The sequence below is a fragment of the Caretta caretta genome, chromosome 2 (assembly GCF_965140235.1).
Source record: "Caretta caretta isolate rCarCar2 chromosome 2, rCarCar1.hap1, whole genome shotgun sequence".
Lineage (NCBI taxonomy): Eukaryota > Metazoa > Chordata > Testudines > Cheloniidae > Caretta > Caretta caretta.
Genome location: NC_134207.1, coordinates 77,308,097 through 77,322,309, shown reverse-complemented (window position 1 = coordinate 77,322,309; position 14,213 = coordinate 77,308,097). Strand labels below are relative to the sequence as shown.

Here is a 14,213-nt window from a genome sequence, read left to right as displayed (position 1 = left end):
CTCTGCAAGGTTCCTCCATATTATTCCTTTGAAAGGGGAAAGAATTTGCATCCTTATGAACAGTCTGCTGGGCTGTTTCCTTAACTCTGGTTTCCCTGGGATCTGCAGGAGATGAAGGCCAGGAAGCTTGGGGAAAACTTCCATTTACTTCAAAAGGAACTTGGAGTACAAGAAGAGTAAGACTGTTAGGGTTAACTCCTCAGGTCAAGTCTAAACTAGAGTTTGTGGTCCTGTTTTCCCAGGACACCTAGGGTAAATCACTAATGTTTGCATCCTGGAATTGTGTCTAGATTTGTATTTACAAAGATGTTAGGTAACAAGCTAATTGGCAAACAATTAACTTGAGTTAAACCAGAGTCTCAAATGCGTAAATACTTAAGATCTTGTTTAGACTAGAGAAAAAAAGCTAACACATTTTAACTAACATGTTTTAAAACTCTAGTGTAAAAGCAGGACAAAGTGTATTTTAAACATTGTGGGGTTCACCTCAGCCTGTTAACACGTTAATACAATTTGTCCTGACAACGCTAAGGTTTTAATACATGTTAACTGATACTTAAAAACAAAAACCCCACACATAAATCCTTTATCCAAGTGTAGATCAGGCCTGCCTACAGCTGTGGGGAAAGTGTGTTTTAAAAACACAGTAGCTGATATACGTAATCCTAGTGTGGATAGGGCAAGTTGCAGTTTTAAACATGTTAGCTGGGCAAGGTAAAACTTCCCGTCTCCAGTAAGATTTTAAATATTTAGCTACTGTACCACATTTCAAAACCACATCTTTTTTCCTTGCATAGAACTATCCTGAGGGCTTGTCTACACGGGGAGGTTAGTGCACAGTACAGTTGCCAATTTTGCTTGGACGTATTCCTGGAGGTTTCATCACATTTAACTAAGATTAATCTTTAACGCCTGAAGGGCAGACAACTGTGCTGCACAGTAAGTCAGGGTTTAAATTTAAATCACTCTAGCTATTCTGCACTAACTCCCCACGTGGATACTCTTACTGAGCGCAAAGAGTGCCTTAGTACACTTCCAAAGTGCATTAAGTGAATGAGCACGAAGGTGTCTTAGGCTGCATCTACACTACCCCACCATTAGGACTATGGACTGTGAATAGCAGTGCACACCACAAGGCTGCATTGTAACTCCCCCGTGTGGATGCTGCAGATGCAAAAGTTCCTAGTGAAGTCCTCTTCAAACAGGACTAGATTAATGCTGCCTCGGAAATTTATAGCTCATGCTCACAGCATCCACATGAGGGGTTACAGTTCAGTACTTCGGTGTGCACAGCTATTCACACCCCCTTAACCTGAATTGTGGGGCAGTGTAGACAAGCACTTATTGAGCAATAAGAGTGTCCACACAGGGAGTTACTATGGAGTGCCTAGTGTACACCAGCTACTGTGGACTTCCCCCTCTTCTCCCCGCCCCCCTTGTAAACAAGCCAGAAGTGTACACATGCAAAGGGCCTGATCCAAAGACAATTCACTTCAAGAGGGTTTGGATAAAACCTTCACAGGCATGAATATGCTGGCAGCCTAGCTTACACTAGGAATACCTAACACAATTTTAAAGGCATTAAAATGGCTCTTTTTTTAAAAAAAAAAAAAGGGGGGGAGCTAGACGATGTTTCAAATCATTGCTAGCTAACTCAGTTTAAGCGAAATCAGTTATTTTCCTTGTCTAAACAAGGCCTGGGAGGGCTAGAAAAAGTTTCTAAATGAAACTTTAAATGAAAGTTGAGATTCTGATATAGTCATATGACATCAAAAGCCAAGGTCCTAACACAGGCCCATAATGCTTATGCCTTAATCTGGCTAGATCCTGAATTTTTTTTTTTTTTTTAAACTATATAGTTTTGCCATCAGGGTATTATACTAACTACAAACAGAATATCGATCAACAGTTCTTAAGAAAACACAAATCCACTAGATTAACACTCACAGGCCCAATTCCATATAGAAATAACAACCCCATTTTTCTTTTCCTGTATAATATATATCTGGGTAGCAAATTGTTTTTGGCAAGAAAATCCCTTTCTTTGTGTATCAGAACATCAGCCCTTGTGTCCTAACTGAAGTCCTTGGTCTTATCCATTATAGAACATACACATAAATTACTTAAAACTCAGTCATACGCAAAGCCTGATCATTACTTGTGACTCCATTCTCTACTGAGGAAGACATATATGGTGTCCCAGTTAGATTTTTTTTGTAAATGATTTTCTTTAGGTGACTTAGAGATTTTGTATTGGAACCAATGATATGTGAACCACTTCAGAAAAAAAAAATCTAATGCCCTAAAACTAATCTAAACATCTGTGGTTCAGTTCTAGTTACTTATCACAAGTGATGCCTGACAATAACTTGCTATTAGCATAGCCCATAGCAACGTGGAGCCTAAGAGAGACATATACCTCATTTTGAATTATTTACAACAACAAGAGGTCAGAAGTGAATATCTCACATGAACACATCTCAGGCCAAGCTACTACCATGCATTCATTTTTAGAGGCGCTCTGCATTATGGTGCTAGCCCACTAGAGTCGCTCGAGTGCCATGGCAAAAAAATCCCAACCTCAACCAACAACAAGTGAAACAACCAATTAAACCTAGCACTTTAAAGAGGAAATACGTACACTAGAAATTGTACGGCACCAGATTGCAGGCAGGCAGGCAAAGCAGCTACATTTGTTTATTGAATCCATCGTCAGTGTCTAACAAATTACCAACAACATACCCTGCAAAGTGAACTTAAAAAAAAACAAAAACAAAAACCAAAAACAAAGCTTGTTGTGGTTTAATTCTTATTACAGTAGTTTAGATCTTAAACCACTTAACTGAACTGATAACTAGCACTGAGTGAATAACTGATTTTTTTTTAGTTCAGTGGCTAACCCAAAGGGGAAAAAAAATTGTTCACTTCCAACCAAAATTTTTTGTTGTTGTTGTTTTTTCCCCCCGTCACCACAATGAAAAACCCACCAGAAAAATTGATTTGGGTCAAGCAAAACATTGCAGAAGCTGTTCTGAAATGGTTTGTTTCAACATTTTAAAACAGTTTTGGCATTTCTGAAGTTTTTGTTTATGCCAGGGGGCGAGGGGACTGGCCAAAATTATTCACTAAATTCAACCTGAATTCACAGAATAGTTTTAGTACATTTAAAAGAGTGTTTTCTGGCAATTTTATTATTCACCAAAATAATTGCACCCAGCTGTATTGATAACAGATGTCCAGTAAATCATGAAGATCTGGGACATCTTGACTATAAAATGGCATCTTGACATAAAAATGGACTATAACCAGAATTATTTGCAATGGATCTTTTTTTTTTAAAAAACCACACAGGAGCCATGGCACCTATAAAACAGCCTAATCCAAAGCAGAATCTAATTTCCCTCTAAAAGCATAAATTAGGGGCCTGATTCACTACTATGTTATTCCCATTTTATACTGGTGCAATTCCATTGAAAATCAACAGCGTTGTATCAGCATGAAACTGGAGTAATGCAATGGTGGTTCAGGCCCTTAATTCTGTATAGTTGATGAGCAATAGCAACTTAAGAGACCTCAATCTGGGTATTTATTCTGTTGATCTCATTAAAAAGCACGACTGAAAAACAGAGAAAACTATGAAGGTCATCCAGCAGGAACAGAGATAAGACCAACAATGGATGGAAACTGTATGTAGCGTACAAGAACGTTCAGCAACACTAACAGCAGCAGTACCCAAATAACTTGAGTTAGCTATCTTATTGTAAAACATGCACCTTTATAGGGGAGGAAGACAACAGGGTAAAATATACGAAAGCAGACACATTACTAAGAGGAAAGAAAGCATTATGGAGAAGATGAAACCACAGTACTCCCTGCCTCTGAGGGTCAAGAACTCCAGTTATATTTAATAGATTTTAAGATCCCAGAGGTCTCGAACGCTCACCTCATCTGACCATCTTAACTGTCAAGGCTGATTCCCCACTCTGGCCCTTTGAGTGCAGGAGGTGGGAGCCCACAAGGATTCTAAAAATTAATACTGACTACTCCAGGCTTGTATTAAACTCCCAAGGTTACAGCTTCTCTCTGACCTTGGATGGGTAGATGCTTCCACCACCCAAGTGCAAAAACCCCTTTTGGAACCCAGGAAGGCGCACTTGGGAATTCCTTCCTGTGGGGTAACCTCAAGCTCTTTCACACACACCCACCCCTGGGGTAAGAGCAGAGAAAGAAAACAAAGGAAGTCAGCTGTTGCCACCAGCTCATTAAACAACATATGCACAAACCTCTTAGGACACAAAAATCCAATCCTGTTCTTTAAAAAAAAGGTACATTAAAAACAAAAAAGAAAGAAAGAATACATTTGGAACTTAGGCTTTTTGCTAGATTTAAAAAAAAAACACACACACAATTACAAGGATTAAGCATCAAGATAGCTTCTTGAGGTCCAGCTTAAAGCAAAACAAAAGCACCTGAGGTTAGGACAGAGGAGTCCACAAGCCATAAAGAAATAAAAGAGATAAACCTAATCGCGCCTTCCTAGACATTTCCTGATCTACTTACATATCTGGGGTTTCAAATTAGTAGTTTCGAGGTATGATCTGGTGATTCAGACCTGGCCCACAACTTTTTACAGCATAGCTCCAGTCCTGTCTCTGCTCTGTCCCCTCTCTCCAGAGAACAGAGACAAAGGGGAAACCTCCCCCCATTTTAAGAAATTCTAGCCTTCCCGTTGGCTCTTCTGGTCAGGTGACCACTCCGTTCCTTTTACCTGTGGACTTTAACCATTTACAGGTAAAGCAAGTAGAGAACAGCTACTAACAGGGATTTTATAGCTAACTGGCTGGCTGGGTGTCCATAAAAGAGAGACACCCCCCCCTTCGCCCACCACACACACACCTCATTTATCACAATAACACAGACCAAATAATTTCACTTGGTGACTCCTGCATCAAACCCAACAACTTGGGCTTGAACTAGAGCATCTTTTTCAGAAAAGCAGCCAATCTTTACTTAGGGTAGGTCTACACTTTTGCCATTGTGTAGGGTACATAGGCTGGAAGCCCAGCTAGCACAGGCATAAACAGCAGTGTAGATGGTGAGGCGCTGCTTAGGTGAGTAGAGTGCCCTGCATGGCTGAACACTAGGAACACAGCTCTCTATGCGTCCCAGCAGTACCTCCAACATCTACACTGTTATTTTTAGCAGCCTAGTGTCCCATTACCTCCCCGTTGCTGGATCCTTTCCCCACTGCACATGGCAGAGATCGGGTCTGGCAGCTAAACACCATAACAAGCGTAGACGCATTTGCTTTTCCGCTATGGCATGTAGCTACACATACCCTATACGCTGACGCAAGTGTAGACAAGGTCACAGACTCCAGGCCCTGGAGAATGTACCGCATTCCTTCATTATCATTCCAATAGTTAATTGCCCTTACTGTTAAAAACTGCATCTTATTTTCAGCTTGAACTTGGCTGACAAATTTCTAGCCACTGGACATTGTTTGCCTTTGTACTGGCCTAAGAACGTTCTGATAGAGGGTCCTTAAATCTAGCACACAAAGGCAGTCAGCAAGCTCCAGATCCTGAAAGGATGTTAGGCACCTAACTCCCATTGATTTCAATAGGCAGTAGGCACCTAAATACCTTTGAGAATTTGGGCCCAAGTGACCAGCATGATCCTGGTGTTATTAGCACCACACTAACCAACAGAGGAGTTCTTTGGCCCACTATTTGCCACCAGGATTTTCTAAAACAAAATCATGTAATTTTATCACATCTTTGGGGTATGGAGTTGTCACAGTTCTCAGGTTACTGACGGTTGCCTCCGCTGTCTAGGTGCTGTGAAACCCATAAGGCACCTTTATCACTATACTAAATTGAGTGGAATAGTCTGACTGTGTTTGAAGGCGATGGATCTCCTGGCTCCCCAAATCCTTTTAATATAGTCCCAGGTTCCCTCATTCCAGAAGGGATTGTAGACCACAGTACTGACTGCTTGAGGCTTGTTTGGGGGCATGCTGAATCTATTCTGCCCAGCTGGTATATCCAACTCTGCTGACTCCTTGTTGGATCAGCATAGGACCTTCCTGAGGGCAGTTTCCCTAAAACTTTCCAGGAGTCCCACCTGGGAGCTGTTGTCTGTTCTCTCCCAGAACTGCCCAGAAACTGGTCAGAACTTCCTGCTTTTAAACCCTTACCCCATCCCTGACATGACGGACAGGGCCGGGGGCGTGCCAGCCCTGCCCACAGCAGCTCTTTAACCCCTTGGTTACCGGTATGGGTTTATACACTCCATCAGAGGGGGAAATAAAAACAAAATAAAAAGTTAATCCCACCTTATACAGAGAGTAACTGCAAGTAAGCCAGTTGGCTCTTCTGAAGCACTGATTTGTCAGGGAGGAGACTCCCCTGAAAGGAAGAACATGCCTTAAATGACAATAAAAGCTGCAAGAGATCGAAACCCATGAAAATGGACACAAATTGAGTTGGATAGCAAATTAAAACATGCCGGGGCAACAAAAACGGTGTCATATTGTATGAAAGTGTCATGTTCTCTAATGTTTATGGACACTCCCCTCCCCCCCCCCACACACACACCTCCTATTGGTTGGGTGCATTGCCAGTGCAGAATGGGAAGAAATGTTGCCATTATTTCAGCTTCTGCTCCTTGTTCTTTCCCATTTACAAAGGAAGCCCTGAGTGTTGATGGGATACTGTTTCTTCTTCATCTTCTCCACCTTCCCATGTTTGTTAGTCTCCATGGACCTTCTGTTCTCAGACAAGTTTTTGTGTTTTGTTGAAAGTGGAATTCCAGTCTCTCTTCAAAGTCCACATGAAAGGGTTTTGTGCAGGGAGCCAATATGAGGGCAGAAGGGATGGAATCTTTCCTCAAAACGTGGAGGCAGTGGAGGGGGGCAATAGTAACAGCCATGATGTGGCTGTTACTACACATTGTAACAGCAGCAGCATGGCCTAATACAATGCTCTGTATAGGTGATTTATTCAGAAGACCTGCTCAAGTCATGGACCCACTTGCCACTTTGCCACCATTCCCCTGGCGTTCCCACAGCCTTGTTTGAGGAACACAAATATGATGATAAACCATCATCTCCATGCTGATGACTCAAAGATTTCTCTCTCCACTCCTGATCGGTCCCCCTTCCGTCCAAACTAAAATGTCAGCCTGTCTCTGATATCTCCTTATGGACTTCCAGCTGTCAGCTTAAGCTCAATATGGCTAAAAACAGACCTCTCAATCTACTTTTCCTTCTTTTCACAGTCACAGTTCAGTGTGAACAAAACCTCCATCCTCCCCATCACTCAAGCCCATAACTTGTGGGTGGTCTTTGACTTGGCCCTCTCTCCAAGTCCTTATGTTAAAGTAGGTATTTGACTAAAGAGAAGGTGTCTGTTTGGTATACAAGAAAAGGGAGACTGCTCCAAGCATATTGTTCTGGATCTGGTGGTGTTTAACATCTTTATTAGTTACCTGGGTGTAGGAATAGAGAGCACACTGATCAAATTTGCAGATGACACAAACCTAGGGGGAGTTGTGAACACTTTGGAGGATAGAGCTAAAATTCAGAGAGATCTTGATAAATTGGACAACTGGGCTACAGAAAACAAAATGAAATTCAATGAAGACAAATGTAAGGTGCTACACTTAGGGAAGAAAAACCAAATGCACAAATACAGAATGGGGGATAACTGGCTTGGCAGCCACACTGCTGAGAAGGATCTGGGAGTTGTGGTGAATCACAACCTCAACATGAGACAGCGATGCGATGCTGTTGGAAAAAAAAAAGAAAAAAAGCAAATACAATTTTGGGTTGCATTAACAGAGGCACAGCATGCAAGACACGGGAGGTTATAATACCACTCTACTTGGCACTGGTTAGGCCTCAGCTGGAGTACTGTGCCAGTTTTGGTCACCAATGTATAGAAAGGATGTAGAGAAACTGGAGAGGATCCAGAGGTGAGCGACAAAGATGATCAAAGGGATGAAATGCAAGCCACATGAGCAAAGGGTGAAGGAATCGGGTAGGTTTAGTTTGGAAAAGAGGAGATTAAGGGGGACCATGATAGCAGTCTTCAAATACTTCAAAGGCTGCCTTAAAAAATAAAAAGATGCAGAAAAGTTGTTCTCTCTTGCAACAGAGAGCAGGACAAGCAGCAGTGGGTTCAAACTACAGCATAGCAGATTTTGATTAAATCAAGAAAAATTTCCTGACTGTAAGAACAATAGGACAATGGAACAGACTGCCTAGGGAGGTTGTGGAAGCTCCTTCACTGGAGGTTTTCGAAAGGAGGCTGTATAGCCACCTGTCTTGGATGGTTTAGACACAACAAATCCTGCATCTTGGCAGAAGGTTGATTAGATGACCCTTGCGGGCCCTTCTAACCCTATGATTCTATTGGACAACATGGAAGAAAGCATAAAGCTAAATAACTGAGCAATAGATGGAAAGCAGTTAGTCAGAGCAAAGGGAATGAGATAAAAAGGGATGAGCAAATGAGTGCAATGATACAAAATAAGATTTTTTAAAAATGAAGATACCAGGAGCTATCTAGGCAATAATAATGTTTATCTTGACAGTGACTGTATCTCAATACACTGCTATTAAGTACCATGATCACTGTTGTAAAGAACTGGAAGTTGGGCAATATCTATAGATTCATATTCACAGATTTTAAAACCAGCTGGGATTATTAGATAATCTGTATATCATTGGGCCCTATATCATAAGCCCTTAAAATTCACCAGGTTACCCCGGTATTGAGGCCAATAACTTGTGCCTGACTAAAGCATCACTTGTGATCGCTAAAACATATCTTTCAGAAAGCCATCCAGTCTTGATTTGACTATATCAACAGATGGAAAATCCACCCTTTTCCCCTGATTCTCTACTCCAATGAGTACTCTAACTTCACTATTAAAGTGTGCCTTATTTTCTAATTTGAATTTGTCTGGCTTATACATCCAAGGCTCACATTAGCTCTTTTTGCCTCAGCATCACACTGGGAGCTGGTGTTGAATTGCTCGTCTCTTATAACCCATACAGTAGAACCTCAGAGTTATGAACACCTCAAGAATGGAGATTGTTCATAACTCTGAAATGTTCGTAACTCTCAAAACATTATGGTTTTTCTTTCAAAAATTTACAGCTGAACATTAACTTAATACAGCTTTGAAGCTTTACTATGCAGAAGAAAAATGCCGCTTTCCCTTCATTTTTTTTAGTAGTTCACATTTAACACAGTACAATATTTGCTCCCCCCCTTGCAATCTCTGCTGCTGCCTGATTGTGTACTTCCTGTTCCAAATGAGGTGTGTGGTTGACAGGTCATTTCATAACTCTGAGGTTCTACTGTACATCCTTTTCAGAATCACTGCTTTCCAGGATATAGGCCCTCATTCTGTAGGTATGGTAATGTATTCCTAGGTGTATAACGTCTCATTTATCTGTATTTTTTGAGTGGCCCAGCTTACCAAGCAATCCAGATCACTCTGTATGACTGCCCTGACCTCATCATTATTTACCATTCCACAAACAGTAAGTCATCCACAATTTTTATCACCAATTTTATATTTATTTTCAGATCAGTGATGAAAGTGTTGAATAGTATCAGGCCTACTATCATTCCCTGGGGAACACCCCCATTCAGTGAAGGTTTCCAACTTACAACGACTTTGTTATCTGTTTCTTAATCCATTTAACATGTGCTGTATTGATATTGTATAGTGCTATATTTTTTAAATCAGAATGTCATGCACTACTAAACCAAACCTCTTACAAAAGTCTAAGTATGTTACATCTATGCAGTTACTTTATCAACCAAATTTGTAATCTCAAAGAATGAAAATTAGGTTTGACAAGATTTATATTCCATAAACCATGCTGACTGGCATTATATTCCTATCCTTTATCAAGTAAATCCTGTATCAGCTTCTCAATTATTTCCCCTGGGGTTGTCAGGGTAACTTGTCTATAATTACTTGGGTCATCCCACTTGCCAATTTGAATATTGGCAGATTAGCAATCTTCCAGTCCTCTGGAATTTCCTTAATATTCCAAAAATTATTAAAAATTAGTATCAGTGGGCCAGGGATCTCCTCAGCCAACTCTTTTAGGACCTTTGGGTGCAAGTTATCCAGACCTACTCATTTAAAAAATGTTTATCCATAGCAGACATTGTCTAACATCCTTCTCAGTTACTAACATACTGGAAAAATATTTCATCCTCATAAGATACGAGTGCATTATCCTACTTCTTTCCAATACAAAGCCAGAAATACATACTGAACACTTCTGCCCTTTCTGCATCATTAACCATTTTACCTTCTCCATGTTGTAATGTGCCTATACCATTGCTAGGTTCTCTTTTCTTCCCAATGTACTTTAAAAAGCTCCTCATTGTCTGTAGCCCTGCCAGCCACAGATTTTTCCTCTTTCCTTTTATATTGATTGCTATCTAGCTCCCCTTTTTCCATTTCATAGATATTGCTTTTTGTTTCTAATTGATGCCTTCACTTTGCCACTGAACGAGGATGGGCTTTTAGCCAAAATTGTCCTTTCTTGATAGCGTAATAATGGCGTTTTGGCCATCTAATAATCCTTAAAGAACTCCCAAATTACATTTTTCTGTCTAAATGTTTCCTCCTAATCAATATGACTCAAAACTTTCTTCAGCTTTAGAAAGTTAACCCTTTTGAAGCACCAAATATATACACATGTTGCTGGCTGGGATTGTCCTCCGTTTGCCCATAGTGAATGTTATCAGGCCAGGATCACAGGTCCTTAGGCAACCACCAGCTTCCAGTCCATTGATTAATCACTTTTATATATCATAATGAGATTAAAAATAGAGTTACCTCATGTTGGGTGCTTATTACCTTTTGTGTTAGAAAAGAGGAGCATATCTCAAAACATATGGAAAAGCTGTACAAGGTAGATATGTTTGTCTGAGCTCATCCATCCACTTGCAGTGTCCTATGGGAAACCAGTTAGTGCGTTTTATGGAACAAGTTGTTTTCTACTGAATGATGCAATATGTTTTCTACCTTTGTAATAGATCCAGGTCTGAAGTGGGAACTGCAAGTAACAAGACATTTGCTAGCTGGCCTAATTCTTACCATAGGCTTGCATAGCTGGAGCTAGGGACAACTTAAGGAAATCCTCATCCGGTTCAGAGCCAGTTCTACACCACCTGGTTCTGGCCACAAATACCCTGACACAGGAGATGTCAGGGCAGGAAGGGGGGCATTACCAGCAGTGAGGCTGCTCTAAGTTCTCCAGGAGCTGAAGTGGCCCCAGTTCCCCAAGTGTACATCAGCCAGACCTAATTATCTTACCCTCTAAATCCATTTAAACACCTGTGATTGAATGGATGGCGGCAGGATGAAGGAGTAAATGTATGAGGGCCTGCTATAGCAAATGTAAAGGGCCCTTAATATAATCGGGCCTGGGTGTTTGGAATTCAGCAGGCTGCAGGAAGGGGTTCCCAGGAAGATACTAAGTGACTTTCAAAAACTGGATAAAGCCCTTGTTGGTAGGGTCAAGTGTATTTTGCGAACTGCTTGAAAAACATAGGGCCAAAGTCTCTCAGTTACACTGGTGTAAATCCAGAGTAACTATTCAAATCAGTGAAGTTTTTCTAGATTTATACCACTGTAAATAAGGAAAGAATTTGGCCCCTTGCCCAGGATACTAATGCCTTCCATTCCCACGCTACTTATGTCGTAACAGGCTAGTCTACTAACCAACAGGCTATTAATGTCTACACCTCAAAGAAAGCAGCAGGACAGAAATCTATTCTAAGTATCTCTCTCAAGAAATGTTTTTATTCTGAACATCCCTCTCCCCTTTCAGCAGCACACGAGCTCTGCATTTGGATTGCAACAGTCAGTCCCTAGTTGATTCTTTTTTTGGCAACCAAAACAAAGAAGAGGAACTAGTCCTAAAGCACTCCAAGTCGTCTAATTTTCTCCATGAGCTGACACATCTCTGAACGCTCACAACAGCAGCAGTAATTGCCTGCACGTGAGATGGAACTGGGGTAAAAATAACTTCTCTCCTAGGAACACTTGTTAATTATCTGTGGCAGAGAAAGCAGGTCAAGTATGCAACTCGATATTATGACGTTCATTCAGCTACCACTGTCTGAAGCAAGTGACAAGTGGCTGCACATGCCTTCCTCAAATGCTCCTCCAGTACAGTACAAGTTGTGAATGAATAATGTCCATGTAAAAGGCTTCCTGAAGTTTCATGGGGGGGGGGGAGGAGGGGAAGGGGGAGAAAAACTTTCCCTAGCTAGACAGAGAGAGGTGAGGCTCTCTCTCTGCTGCATTTCAGACTATTTGTATTACAATACTGTTTGTCTTAATAGGAAACACACACAAAAAAGAAAAACCCACCACCACTTTAAGAAATTAACTGCTATAAGTGAAGGGATCTTTCCAATGCAGAAGCAGGCAGCACCCTTTTGAATAACAAGAGCACTTTAGTTTTGGCAGCTAATGGCCCAGACCCTCAGCTATGAACAAGGATTTCAAAATGCAGCTTGGCATGGGCATGTGCAAAGGCTTCTTTAACACACTTTTGCACTCCCCTGAGCCTGGACTGGCTGTGCCCACAGCATTAGCTAGAGTGCTGGAAGGTTATTCTAACTTGCCCTGGCTGCCACCAACCCCAAGGAGTCAGTAAAGCAGCGAGGGATCCATAGAGCACATAGACTACCATTTACATCAGCTATGCCCTCTCTGCCAGATCGAGCAAGGGGATGTGGTGTAGGAGCTGCTATGTTCTGTGCCCCTGGAGGCATTCCCTACACTGGGGTGAGCCTCCTGTGACCAGTTATGGTGGCTTTCAGGCTCATCTGAGTCTGTAGCCTGAAGAAGCTACACCATAGCCCAAAATCTCTAGCATTAGGTCACAATATTGAGAGGAAGGATATAGGTTGAGTACCCATGTATTTTTTCGATCTGGACATATTTAACCTTCATCCATTTCTGTACAGAACTGCAAAAAGTGGGGGCGGGGGGAGAGAGAAGGTCATACAGGAACATGTAACCCCAACCCCTCCCACTCACATTTACTTTCACTGCTGAAAATCTCAGGTTTCCCCTTCACCCTCATCATTATTCTAATATCTTGTTGCTGAGAGACTGGTGGCACAAGCAGAGATGCTAAATGAAAATGTGAGTCAGCCACAAGATTTTGCAAAGATGTGGGTTTCTAAAATCAGAGCGGAAGAAACAAACACTTTCCAAGGAAAGGGGGTGACAGCAGAACGTTATGGCAGGGCAGTTGCAGTGCTAACGGTGGAAACCTCACTCCATGGCCAAGCAATAGCAGCAGAGTTTTTAAGGCTCTATTCGGTGTCGGTGGTGGAAGGTAAGAACGCTATTTCCTTGCACTATGTAGTAAATTCAAAATCCAGAGTGGAGCAATATCCTGCAGGCTTCGACACTGTGCTGAATCTGTTCTGCCTCTGCTCCGAGACAGAGTTAAATATTTCTCTTTAGAAGAAGGGTTCTAGCTACCAGTATTTCGTAGACAAGTCTGATCACATCCAAGTCAGGTTGATAACTTACATGATGGCAGATGTCCCTGGAAAGGACAAATGAAACCTCTCCTCTGGTTGAGTTTCAGTCGGCTTCACTCACTGAGGCTTTTAAAGTACTGAGGGAGCTTGGATCTGCTCACTGGAAGCTGGATCCATGCCCACCTTATAGTTCGTAAACTTAGTGGAGTGAATGTTGGGTCAATTGGGCAGATCAGGATGCCAAAGTAGTAATGTTTATGACCATGGTTATCAACTCTTCTGCCCCTCTACCTTATCTAGATTTATACTGCTCTCATACCATTGCGCTTGGACACTATGATTATCTCTTGATGCCAGTGACCCTGTTGATGAAAGTTATTGAAAAATTAATGGTGACAGTAACACCAGCATCACCTGACATCCTCAGATTTCTTTGATCCTGGTCATTCTGGCTTTTTGGGGTTGCAGAAGGCTGGGAAGTTTGGCTAGTTTAGTGTGGTAAAGATATTTCCGGCAAAGGAGAGAGGATAGGTATTGTCACTGATTCTCTTAGATACTTCCACCTTTAATGCCTTTGACTTCAAGGTTTTGTTGCCTGGTCTGAATATTGCTTGGAAGAGAAGGATTTCATTATTTTCATCTCCGGTCTTGGCTACAGAAGGGACT

General features: G+C 41.6%; 1 long non-coding RNA gene across 1 annotated transcript in view; it reads left to right on the top strand.

Moving 5' to 3' along the window:
* Nucleotides 1-13,176: 13,176 nt before the first annotated feature.
* The window catches only part of LOC125630981 (uncharacterized), a 36,780-nt gene continuing 35,743 nt past the window's right edge, over nt 13,177-14,213 (top strand). Inside the window, exon 1 of the long non-coding RNA XR_007354846.2 lies at nt 13,177-13,396. This is a non-coding gene — a long non-coding RNA (uncharacterized LOC125630981). The remainder of the gene's footprint in view (nt 13,397-14,213) is intronic.